We start from the raw sequence: 12,087 nt of genomic DNA, 5'->3' as shown, positions 1-12,087 counted from the left end.
GGGTCTCTCCATTCCCTTCCTGAAGCTTTCTACTGCAAAGGAAGCTCACTACTTATTCATTAAAGAGATTTCCCACCTCGAACACCCTTGCAAAAAGAGTGCTCGAGGTACGAGCTGTAACGACACGAATTCGGAGGTCCAAATCACTAACCAGGTCCTAACCCGGTTCACAAATACACAAGGGAAAAATGGTCATTTAATGTCATGATATCCATTATAAAGTCTATTTCGTCCCATTAATTAATAATAAGATCAATTAACAATGTTGCGTTGAAGTACTACGAAGTCCGGACTTGAAAGTGTAAAGGAAAAAGAGGAAAAATTTGACTAAGGTAAGGACGACCATTGGTCGTCATCCTGCGACCCCAACGAGCGCAAGGCGCCGCATGTAATGTCCCTGTATTTTAAATGAATTATTTAATGAGATTAATTATTTTTATTTTATTTTAAATAATTTATTTGATTTAATTGGGTGTTTTTATTAATTATCTTGTTTTAATTAAATTATATTCCGTGATTTTATTTAATGATTTGGCATGTGTTATTCTTTGATTTGAATGCATTGATTGAGTGTGTTGTTTGGCTATATTGAGTTTGTGTTAATTATTTTGTAATTATTTGATTATAGTATTTGTTTTATTTAATTAATTTTCAAATATTGGGTTAAGTAGGTGGTCTTAGATTTTGGAAGAGGGTCTTAATGGGCCAAAAATTATTATGGTGATGGGTATATATATATATATATATATATATTACATGAGTTATTTATTTTGAGAGTTATTACAATGTTATATTTAACCAAACTTGGAAAAAGTGTCTTTGTGGCCGGTAGTAATTGACCTCTATGACTGGTGGTGTGTTTTTTGATTGATCCATACGGACCACACCTTTTAAGTGCTTTGACCGGTGTAAAAGCCTTTCTAAAAGCGCTTGTTTTTTTTAACGTCTTATGGAGAGAACCTTTTGATATCTCAAAGGGGTGACGTCAATGTATGCCTTCAGTTGCTTTTGTCTTTTCTTAAGGGAAAATTACATATAAATGGAGTCAAAGTTCCATATTTACTTAGAGGCTGAGTCAAAGTTTCATATTTCTCTAAAATGGATTGCTGAGGTGACACATGGTTTTTTACTGTTTAGAAATTGTGGTGCCTAAAATACCCTTCCGCGAAGGTACTATTTTTTCTTCGAAGGTACTACTTTTTTGAACTGAAGGTACTACTTTTTGGCGTCCAGGTACCATATTTTTTAAACATCCGCGAAGGTACTACTTTTTCTCCGAAGGTACTACCTTTTTGAACTAAAGATACTACTTTTTTGAATTGAAGATACTACTTTTTTATTAGGGAAGGGCATTTTAGGCACCATAATTTTCTAAACAGTAAAAAACCATGTGCCACCTCAGCAATCCATTTTAGAGAAATATGAAACTTTGACTCAGTCTCTAAGTAAATATGAAACTTTAACTCCATTTATATGTAATTATCCCTTTTCTTAATTTGGATGAATATCATAAGTGTGATGTTTATATGCTTTCAATTATTTTCTGTTCTTATTATCTTTGTCCGTACAGGGTATATATTTACAATAAGCCGAGGGGGAAAAAATGTTATTTGTGTTATATATATATATGGTAAACATGGAGAGCAGTTTTGGGGGAGCTAACCCATGTTAATTTAGTTGGGCTATATTTCTAACATACTTCTATCGAAATTAGGATTCTAATTCTGACGGATTGGAGGTTCAGTTCAAACCCAACTCAATATATAAAATGTTCAATCCAAATTTAATTTTAATCTTATTTTTAACTTTAATTATTTAATCTGAATGCAACTCATCATTCTATTTTTAAATTCGAGTTTGTAATTATGGTGAATTACCTTAATAGTCAATCTTCACACTGAAAATTTAATGTGATTTTTAGTTAGTTTTAGCTTAAATTAATGGTAAACACAAAAAAATATATGTAACATATAAAAAATAAAATATATATATATAATATTAGACTTCGAATTCGATTGATCTTGAGTTATTAGTATCTCAACTCAAACGCTACCTTGATTAAATTTGAAATAATAATTTTTAAGTCAAATCCAACACTAATGGTAAAAATAGTCGTGAAAGCCTGCAAAAAAAAAAAATAAATAAATAAATAAAATGGAGCTGATCTCGGATTGGGTTTTCTGGTCGCGCCCCTAGGAAACACTGATCTCGGATTGGGTTTTCTGGTCTCACCCCTAGGAAACCCCAGCTGTAAGATGCTTTGGACGCCTTCAATAGGCCAGCCCACCTCCTCAGAAAATGTGCCTCATCTGCCACTGTTTTTGTAATCCAACTGGGGAAGAAAGAATTTTAAAAACTTCTTATATATTAAAATTGAATATATAAATAAAAATTTCAATACGCAAATAAATAAATAGAAATTCCAATCAGTAACAAGGGTTTATTCGTTTATCAATCTAGTATATGTTGAATTGAATATGTTAAGTGTGCAAATGAAGGTTACTCCTTCTGTCTTATTATAGTTTTCAAAACAAGACTTTTATTTTATTTATTTATTTTTTAAAATAAAGCGAATAATTTCAATTTTGTGGTGGGTCCCACCCATTACTATCATTTTTTTTTCCAAAAGAAAAAACACAGAAGTGGGACAACCAAATGAAAAGATTGACGAAATGGCACGATTATTCTGTTTATTTATAATTTCCCAAACCTAGAAGGCTCTACAATCCTTGGAGTGAGAAATGGAAGTGGGTGGCCGACAAGCAGAGAGAGGTTAGACAGAGCAAAAGTATCATTCCTTGGTTATCGTCGCAGGAGATATTGGCACCGCATCATCCTCTCTCCTGTTCGGCCTCCCGAGGATGAGTAGTGGTTTGTGGGTGCCAATACTCCTGTGACCGAAAAGCAAGGAATGGAGATCGGAGGCGGTTTCAGGCGAAGCCGAATCCGCTAAAGCAGGATCTCTCTATCTCCAACTTCATTTATATGTATGTATGTGATATTCACTTGCTATCTTGTTATCCTCTAATATTTTGTGAATTTTGTTTGTTTTACCACGATTCTAAAACCTAGATGTAAGAGATTAAAAGTATTTTGAGTTTTGAATGCCGATCTGAGATATCAAATATTCTCAGCTGCCGGCCGGTAGCTTTTTATTTTATTTTTATTTTTATTTTATAAGAAATTGTTACGAATAATTTGTTAAAAATTTAATTAAATTACATTAATACTAGTAGAAGTTTAATATAAATATTATTATACTAATTAAATTACCTGTTCGGCCTCCCGAGGATGAGTAGAGGTTTGTGGGTGCCAATACTCCTGTGACCGAAAAGCAAGGAATGGACATCGGAGGCGTTTCAGGCGAAGCCGAATCCGCTAAACCTCCAACTTCATTTGTATGTATGTATGTGATATTCTCTTGCTGTCTTTTTATCCTCTAATATTTTGTGAATTTTGTTTTTTTACTGCTTATGTTCTGTTTTTTTTTTTTTTTTTTTTTTTTTTTTTTGTTCATGTATATAGTAATTTTTCCACGATTCAGGTTATTTAGATTATTGGGTAGAGTTTTTGTTGGTGTGTTTGATTCACGAATATGGATTTGGGACTTGGATAAAGTTTAATGGCATTGGGATCTAGTGATTTTGAATGAACATAGTTAACTTATCAACTAATTATGATGATAAAAATTATGATTGAAATAATATTCTTGGTAAATATAATTTAATTAGTATTATAATATTTATATTAAACTTGTACTAGTATTAATGTAATTTAATTATATTTTTAATAAATTATTCGTAACAATTTCCTATAAAATAAAAAGCTACCGGCCGGCGACTGAGAATATTTGATATCTCAGATCGGCATTCAAAACTCAAAATACTTTTAATCTCTCACATCTAGGTTTTAGAATCGTGGAGAAGAAGAAGAAGAAGGGGAAATAAGCGATTAAGCTGAATCGCCTTTTTTTTTTACCCTTTTTTCACTTCGCCGGTGGAGACTATTTTTTTGCGATTCTTTTGTTTTAACGATTTCCTATTCTTCCCAAGGCAGGCACTGAGCCACGCGATGAAGAGAGAATTCTCTAGAAATGGGGCAGGAAGCTTTGCTTGTTTTTTTCCCCTTTTTTCACTGCTTAAATGGCGACTTTGTGGTGGAGGTGGAGGTGGAGGTGGAGGTGGAGGTGGAGGTGGAGGTGGAGGTGAAGGCGGCGGTAGCAGTGACGGTGGCAGGTGGAGGTGGAGGTGGAGGTAGCAGTGACGGTGGCAGAAGGTTGTGGGACAATGGCGGTGAAGGCGATGGTGGAGGGGGTGGCAGTGGAAAGCAGTGATAGTGCTGGCGGTGGTGGAAGGGAAAAGTAATGGCTGTGGCTGTAGTAAAAAGTAGCGGTAAAAGGCAATGGAGGTACCAACACACATATAGACACACACACATATATATATATCCACACATATAGACACACACACACACATATATATGTGTGTATACAGATACAAACATATATATATCCACACACACAAGGCGAGGACGGGTGGCGGCGAGCTGTCGTTAAAGAGAATAGCACTGGTGAATTAGATGATGATGATGTCGACGGCGGCAGAGGCGGCGACGGTGGTTTTGAGATCTGCAAATCGCGTGAACTTCACGCACCCACATTCGGCTTCTTCCTTTAATACCCACTGCAGCCACCGACCACCACTCGTTTTAACACCATCCCACCTGAAAATCAACACCCAAAAGCCATACTCAATTTTCTTTTTCTTTGCTCATATATGTATATATATACCACCCGTTTCATATATATATATATATATATATATACTGAAGAAATTTGTTGTGTTCTTCTTTCTTGGTCTGTTTTCTTTCTTTCTTTATGGCTGTGGCTGTGGCTGTGGCTGTGTATAGAGAGAGAAAGACACGGTATTTTTGAGAGGGGGCCAAGGGTAATTTGGTTATTTAATTATTTTGATATTTTATAAGTATAATTAATTAAATAGTGAAGGGTAAAATTTACTTTTCACGAAATTTTAGGCTCTATTTGGATTGTAAATTTGATAAAGGGGTGTCTTGTTCTAAAATAAATTAAGTTTCATATGAGTGTTCTTTTACCGAACATCATAGGTGTTAGTGTACTTTATCCTTTATTATAATAGAATAGTAATTCTCCGTTTAAATTTCATGACAAATGAATGAATAGTTAAAATTTCATAACAAATGAATTAATAGTTAGAAGGAATATTTCATTCTATTCCATTTTATTTTGAGCGGTGATTTAAGAATCAAATTTGATAGTTATGAATTTAAGACGGCATGGTGATATCAGGATAAAGTCTATCACCTCACACACGTATACTTGACAAATTTAATCCTTAAATCGTTCTTCTTTTTTTATTTTCTTTTTTCTTTTTTCTTTTTTTTTTTTGCGCATAAATGGTAAGAAAAAAAATTTCATCCCACTTAATTTCATTTTTGTGTACCGAACATGGCATTAACGTACGAGTATTTTTTCATTCGCAAAGTGAAAACATTACCTAAAAAGGAACACACAAAAAATAATAATAATAATAATGAAAAAAATTCAATAATTAAAGGCAGTGAACAGCTGTAAACCATTATAGCATCATGGTTTACAGTTTGTAGATAATTATTTTGAAACAAAAAGTGGTGATGCGAATTCTATGTTGTCATGACATGAACTTCCTTCCACTAAGGTGTTTAAAAAAATAATCTAACTATTACGTACTCAATTGCAAAAAATTCTCTTTCTGAATATTTTTGATAAAAAGAAAAAAATAAAAAACCCTCAACAATCCTAAAGAGGTGTTTATAATTGATGTCTATTTAAGTAATTTTTTGAACTAAATTATTCCTTAACAAATTATTCTTCAAACAAATTTATTTTTTTTAACAACAAATTAGGCTTATCGACGCAAAACATTTTGGGGGCGAAAAGCCCATATTGTGGTAAAAAATTAGTTGACACGGAAAAAACATAAAAAAAATAAAAAATTACATTATTTACTTTAAATGAACTCAATGTTTCACAATTTTTTTAAAATAAATAAATAAATAAACAATCCTTGCTTCAATAGAGATATAACATCATCATCGTTTAAATGAGAGTATTACTAAATTGTCACATAAAGGAAAATTATATAATCTGAACATCCATAACCAATGAAATGATCACCTTTGCTTCCTTTTCATGATTAGCACATTTCATCTATCGTCCCATTTTCATCAAAAGAATGCATATGCAGCTGAAAAATATAAAGAAAACAGTAAGAAAAATATGCCAATTTCTTTGCAAAAAGAAAGAAGAAGAAGAAGAAGAAGAAGTAATAAGTATGTTGTTTTCATCTTTATAGCATATACAGAGTGGGAATAGAGGTTAATTGACAGATTTGCTGAGTAGAAGTCAAGAGACTTGCCCTAACATACAAAGCAAGAACGAGAATTTAAGTCCAGTTAAATCAACAAGAAATTACCAGAATAAGACCAATAATCTTTCCCGGTGGCACTCTGCTATGCCCCTTCGCCGAGGTTAGCCATATCAAATTCCTGCATAGTTAAAAGTTATGAAGAAGTTCACAAAAAAAAAAAAAGTTCAAAATAACGATGCACCAATCACCAAACGGTATCGAGAAGTTACAGAATCTGTAATTATCTATCTTGGACATGCAGTGAAATTTGTAAGTGTGGTGTAGACTGAAATTGTGAACAAAGAAAATTACTCAGACCAGACGTGGACTAGGAACAACATTTAACCATACTACCTTCATTCAACAAATATAATTTAATAGAGGGCCTGAAAAAAGGTAAACTTTCGGTGTCTTCAATTTTTAAATAACTTTATTTGTTGCTACTTGCTATCACGGCTCGATGCTAAGGTGGATGATGCTCTTAGAGCATCTCCAATGGCCGAAAAAAAAAAAATAGTCTCAAACTCAAAATGTAAGTGAATGAAAATATAGCACTCCAACGACCTCTCATATTTTGAGATTTTTAAATGCACTTCAACAATCTCTCAAAAGATCTCTCATATTTTGAGATTTTTAAATGTATATTTAAATATAGCACCTCTCAAATGACCTCTCAAATTCAAAATATAACAAGTGGATGAAAATAGGCACTCCAATAAACCCTCTCAAAAGACCACTTATATGAGATTGTCAAAAGTTACTAAAATGAAAATAAAGTACTCCAATGAGCTCTCAAAATATAAAATGGTTGTTGTGTCAAAAAATAACATTTCGAATTAAATACCCCATTAGAGCATAATTGTAAAAATATAATATTTTGACACTGTAATTTTTATCAAAATATAGACTTGATATGAAAATGTAATATTTTGTATTAGAGACCCTTTTCAAGGGTCTAAATGTATGAGTAATCACTTTTGAAGAAGGGAAGTGTCGTGCCCAATTTTCAACCTGCACTGCTCCGAGGGTGGTTTTGTAAAAATAATGTTTGAAATGGAACAATGCTTATTGAAAGACACGCCACGGAACTTGTGTCGGACACCCTGCGAAGCTCCCTAGTTTTCTGGTTTGAAGTTTACAGAGGTTGAAGAAAGACCTGTGGAAGACAGAGAAATTTGTTCCTTAATTTTTTATTCATATAATATATGTATGTAGATTTTTTAATACTCCCGTGCTCACTGTTTTTTTAGGTTAGGATCATCATTGTAATATTATATTATTATAGGTATATTACAGTTGTGGATATCAATCATTATAATATTATATAGTACTATGTTACAGCAATAATTATAGTATAATATTATATTACTACTTTCAAGAAAGTGGTTTGGAGGGCCCATTAACCAAGTGTGTCCATTAACATGACTAACATGTCAATGGCTTTACAACTGGAGGAGGCTTGCATGTACCATCATTATAATATTATATTATTATATATATTACAGCTGTGGGTTACACTGTAACCCACGTCCATTTCACACATACAAATTCATCGGCTAGGCTATTTGGGTGTTTGAATTATTGTTGGGCCTCTATTATTTTGGACTGACATCCGGGCCTTCCCAACTCCTCTGTACAACATATATGAAGTGTCCAAGCACTCGTATCCGAATTTTGAACACTTATATTACGTGTTTTTGTGTCCTATAATTTGATAGATAGATGAATCCGACCTCTAGACACCTACCCGTGTCCGGACACCCCACACCCGAGTCCTAGGCGAACACATAAGCGTAAGAAACTCATCTCTCACTATATTTAGGGCCATTTACCAACCAAACCATTGGTACAACTTCAATATAGATCTTTGGGATATCCCACACTGCTATATCTGTTTTAAACAAGCCAAGAAAAGATAACTGCTATACCTCTGCCTCATAGAAAAACATAAAGAGTGTTGTTGTAGAGAGACTCTCATGTCCTGACAACGGCTAGTAAGTGGGGTGAAGATTGGAATAGTCCCTCCATAAGAAGGATCCGTTGTCACCCAGGCATTGCACTGGTTTCCAAAGAACGTTGGCACTTCTCCTACTCGGGTGTCTAAGTAATCTTTTTATTCCATTAGGCTTCGTTTGAATTGAGGGATTTAGGGGAATTTGAAGAGAAAAGAAAGCAAAGGATAGTGATTAGTGTGTTTGGATGGGAAGAATAGAAGAAAAAAGAAAGGATTTGGAGGCTCATTTGAAAATCCTCCAAAATTGACAAAATTTGGAGAGAAATGGAGCAAATTACAAAAGCAACCATGAGATAAGGGGCAAACTTGGTTGAGAGAAGGATAAAATGATAAATTATTCATTTTTTTCTTTTCTTTTCTATCCATCCAAACTACCCATTCCTTTCTTCTCCCTACTATCCATCCAAACATGAATATTATTATATCTATCATTTCTTATCTTTTCTTTTATTTTATAATCCTTTCCTTTCTTTTCTTTTCTCTCCTGTGCATCCAAACGAAGCCTTAGGGATTTAAACGAGGACTCTCATGTCCTGACATAGACTGTTTGGAAGACAACTATAGTAAATTGGTTGGGATAGGCCTAGAACCGAACTTTCAGCAGCACTTCCAATTTCAGAAGTTCCAATTGTGTTAATTGAAGTAGCAGTGTCAGATTGCTGAGGAGAGGAAGTAAATATCTCCTTCCTTTTTTGTCCTCCTTTTGCATTCAGGAAGCACTCTAGAAGTTGAGCTCTTTGAAGAAATGGGGAAGGCAAAGAAGCTAGGATTTATTTATCCTTACCTGACCAAAGTTCCACTTGCTTCAGAACAGAAGGACGAAAAGCTGAACAAGGACCAGCCATCTCATTCAGGAAGTAAACAGAAAGTTCCCTGTGATGGGGTTGACGGTAGCTGATGACAACCAGGAACACAGGTGATTGAGGAATCGTTCTTGCATAGCATTTGTCCAATTGGAAAAACAAAATCATGAGTACCATAATGCAACTTAGTTAACTGAACAGAAACAAAATCATGACTACAGTAATAAAGTGTAACTGATAGATGCAAAACCTGACATGAAAGGAAGCAAAAATGGTTTAATACACACTATCATCATGGAAGATCTCACAAATTCTGAAAACACAACAATGTTGATATTTGATCTAAAGCGTGCATCACACACACACACACAGAAACTTGAGTCTGCAAAAGGTAGGCAATCCAACTCCTTTTACACTAACTAGTCCATTTTCATCAAGAAATGAAGTGATCTTGTGCAATTCACCATGTGAAATGGAAGCAAAAGCATGCCTACATAAACCACCCCATCCTACCAGATTTTTGTACCTGCAACACATACTTCTTGTTGTAACTGCTTTGATTTTGTTTAGCTTCATCCTTACTATTATTCACTAGTTGGGGATAAAAACCTTGATTTCCATCTCCAAAATTGACCAATTCCCAAATCATAGCTCAAATTTTACTCATAAAATTTGGTGCATTGTGTTCGAGTGAGAGGTCTGTGGACAATTGTGTTAGAGAACCTCAGTCAGGGTTTATATCAAAGGCATCGATCACTAGGTACTACTAAACAGGAAGAAGAAAAAAAAACTGTTGAAAATTTCAGAATTTATATTGAACTTGAAGTGATGGCGGTAATCAACATCTTGTTCTTTGGCTTCTAGCAAAGAATATTGGTTTCCAGACCTACAATTTGTTTCTTGACATAGTTAATTTTTAATTTTATTATTAACTCTGAAGACAGTGCTAAACCCACAAATTAAAACTCAAGCACAACTCATTTTCAGGCCCCAGCATAAGAAAGATCTATAATTTTTGTGTCAGTAGACATATATATACATATATCAAAAACATATAAGTATATGCTGAAGATAGCAAAAACAATAGCATATTATTGAAGAAAGTGCTAAACCCACAAATTAAAACACAAGCACATCCCATTCTCAGCATAAGGAAGATCTATAATTTTTGTGTAGACATATATATATATATATAAACACATATACATATATCAAAAACATATTTATACCTGAACATGGCAAAAACAATCAAATTCATCAACAAACAAACAAAAAAATTTACCTAATAGCAAGAGTGTCATGAAGAAGTCATATAATGGTAGAATCAAATATTGTAAGAGCAAGAGAGAACATGAGGCCGCTGAAGACAATTCAGCTTGCCCTAAAACACATCTCATCTTCAATTCTCAGTCTTCTGATAGCCCATGATTTTTGCGTAAAAGACTGAACATTCCCACACCCAATAGACAAATTTTCTCAAGAAACAAACGGAAACAGAGAGGGCAGCAAAGAAAGTAGTGTGATTCACGCAAAAATCATTGGCTACAGCAGAAACTGAGCGGTGAAGGTGGGAGAAGTAGGGGCAATCTGGACCAGCTTCAGCAAATCTCAAGTACTCTGATTCACTCCGTGATCGTGAGCTTAATCTAGGGTTTTTGAAGTCGTTCACATCTTCAAAGTTTAGTTCTATCCAAAGAAATAGACGGGTCTCTGTGTATACGATTCATTTTATAAATAGGATAATTGTAAAGAAAAAGCCGTACAACCAGCGTTTGTAGTCCAACGGTTAGGATAATTGCCTTCCAAGCAATAGACCCGGGTTCGACTCCCGGCAAACGCATTTTACTACTTTTATATTAACTAAAGGATAAACAGTAACTTTTTATCTTTCAAAAAAGGAAAGGAAAGCTAATATTTTTAATGAAATTCTGCTAATATCAAATTTGCCCTTATATCTATAAAAAAAAAAAAAAAATTGTATCAAAAAGGCTATGATTATAAATTCATTACATTAATTTCTTTCCCCAAACATGATTACTATCATTTTCTTTCTGACCTCTCCTTTTTTAGGAAATGGAGAGATTTAAAAGGATACAATTTAGGCATCTTGATTGCTTTTGTTATCTTTTCAAAATTGGGAGGAAAGGGAATGATAGACAATAATTTTTAATAAAACTTTATTAATATTAATTTTGCCCTTATTTTTATAAAAGACAAAATCTATAAAGACGAGTATGATAATAAATTCATTAAAATAATTTTCTTTATTTTCTTTTCCCGAATATGATTACTATCATTTCTTTTGTTTTCATTTCTTAATCAACCAAATACGGTAGTGATTAACAATATCATCTCCTTCCTTTTCTTTTTCTTTCTCCCCTAACTAATCTTATCATTTCTTTTCTTTTCCACTATACCAAACATAGTGTTTAAGTGTGGGTGTCATGATTTACATTATTGGTCAAGTATAACGGACTCGGACAAAGTCAGCATAACTGGCCAATATAGATCGTTTATCGAACTTGAAAAAGAAATTCATATAAAGAATATTGATTTCATAATCAGAGTTACGTGGGATTTATATCATCATAAATTGACTTAGTCAAAGTGGTCGAAAACATTGGTGTGAATGGTGTGATTGATCCAAGCACATACTATGCTAGTCATGATTCGAATTAAACAATACACATGATTCCAAGCAGATAGTTCCAATGGGTGTGTAGGATTTTTTTGGTTGTTTATGCTTTCGACATTGATAGGGAAAATAAAAATTAGAAACTAACAACAAATTGAAGGAACAAGTTGTGCTTAGAACAAACAAATGCTACAAAAGGGAGGGTGTGCC

General features: G+C 33.6%; 2 long non-coding RNA genes and 1 other non-coding gene across 4 annotated transcripts; 2 read left to right on the top strand and 1 right to left on the bottom strand.

The window, feature by feature from the left end:
• Nucleotides 1-1,953: 1,953 nt before the first annotated feature.
• LOC132304421 (uncharacterized) lies at nt 1,954-10,964 on the bottom strand. 2 transcript variants are annotated; one of them, XR_009481594.1, is made up of 5 exons: nt 10,525-10,964; nt 9,224-9,372; nt 6,492-6,564; nt 6,194-6,263; nt 1,954-2,332 (listed from the first exon to the last, which is right to left on the bottom strand). It is a non-coding gene; the product is annotated as an uncharacterized LOC132304421 (long non-coding RNA). The 2 variants fall into 2 exon arrangements; XR_009481593.1 differs by lacking the exon at nt 1,954-2,332 and having other exon boundaries at nt 6,062-6,263.
• Nucleotides 2,422-3,467, top strand: LOC132304422 (uncharacterized). Its single transcript, XR_009481595.1, has 2 exons — nt 2,422-2,987; nt 3,300-3,467. It is a non-coding gene; the product is annotated as an uncharacterized LOC132304422 (long non-coding RNA).
• Nucleotides 10,965-11,010: 46 nt separating the features above from the next.
• TRNAG-UCC (transfer RNA glycine (anticodon UCC)) lies at nt 11,011-11,082 on the top strand. Its single transcript has one exon. It is a non-coding gene; the product is annotated as a tRNA-Gly (tRNA).
• Nucleotides 11,083-12,087: the final 1,005 nt, after the last annotated feature.

Source organism: Cornus florida, unplaced genomic scaffold (genome assembly GCF_030987335.1).
Source record: "Cornus florida cultivar Cherokee Brave unplaced genomic scaffold, ASM3098733v1 CherokeeBrave_3.0.0_Hap2_Chr04, whole genome shotgun sequence".
Taxonomy (NCBI): domain Eukaryota; kingdom Viridiplantae; phylum Streptophyta; class Magnoliopsida; order Cornales; family Cornaceae; genus Cornus; species Cornus florida.
The sequence above is the reverse complement of the archived record's forward strand: the minus strand, read 5'-3'. Positions and strand labels throughout refer to the sequence as shown.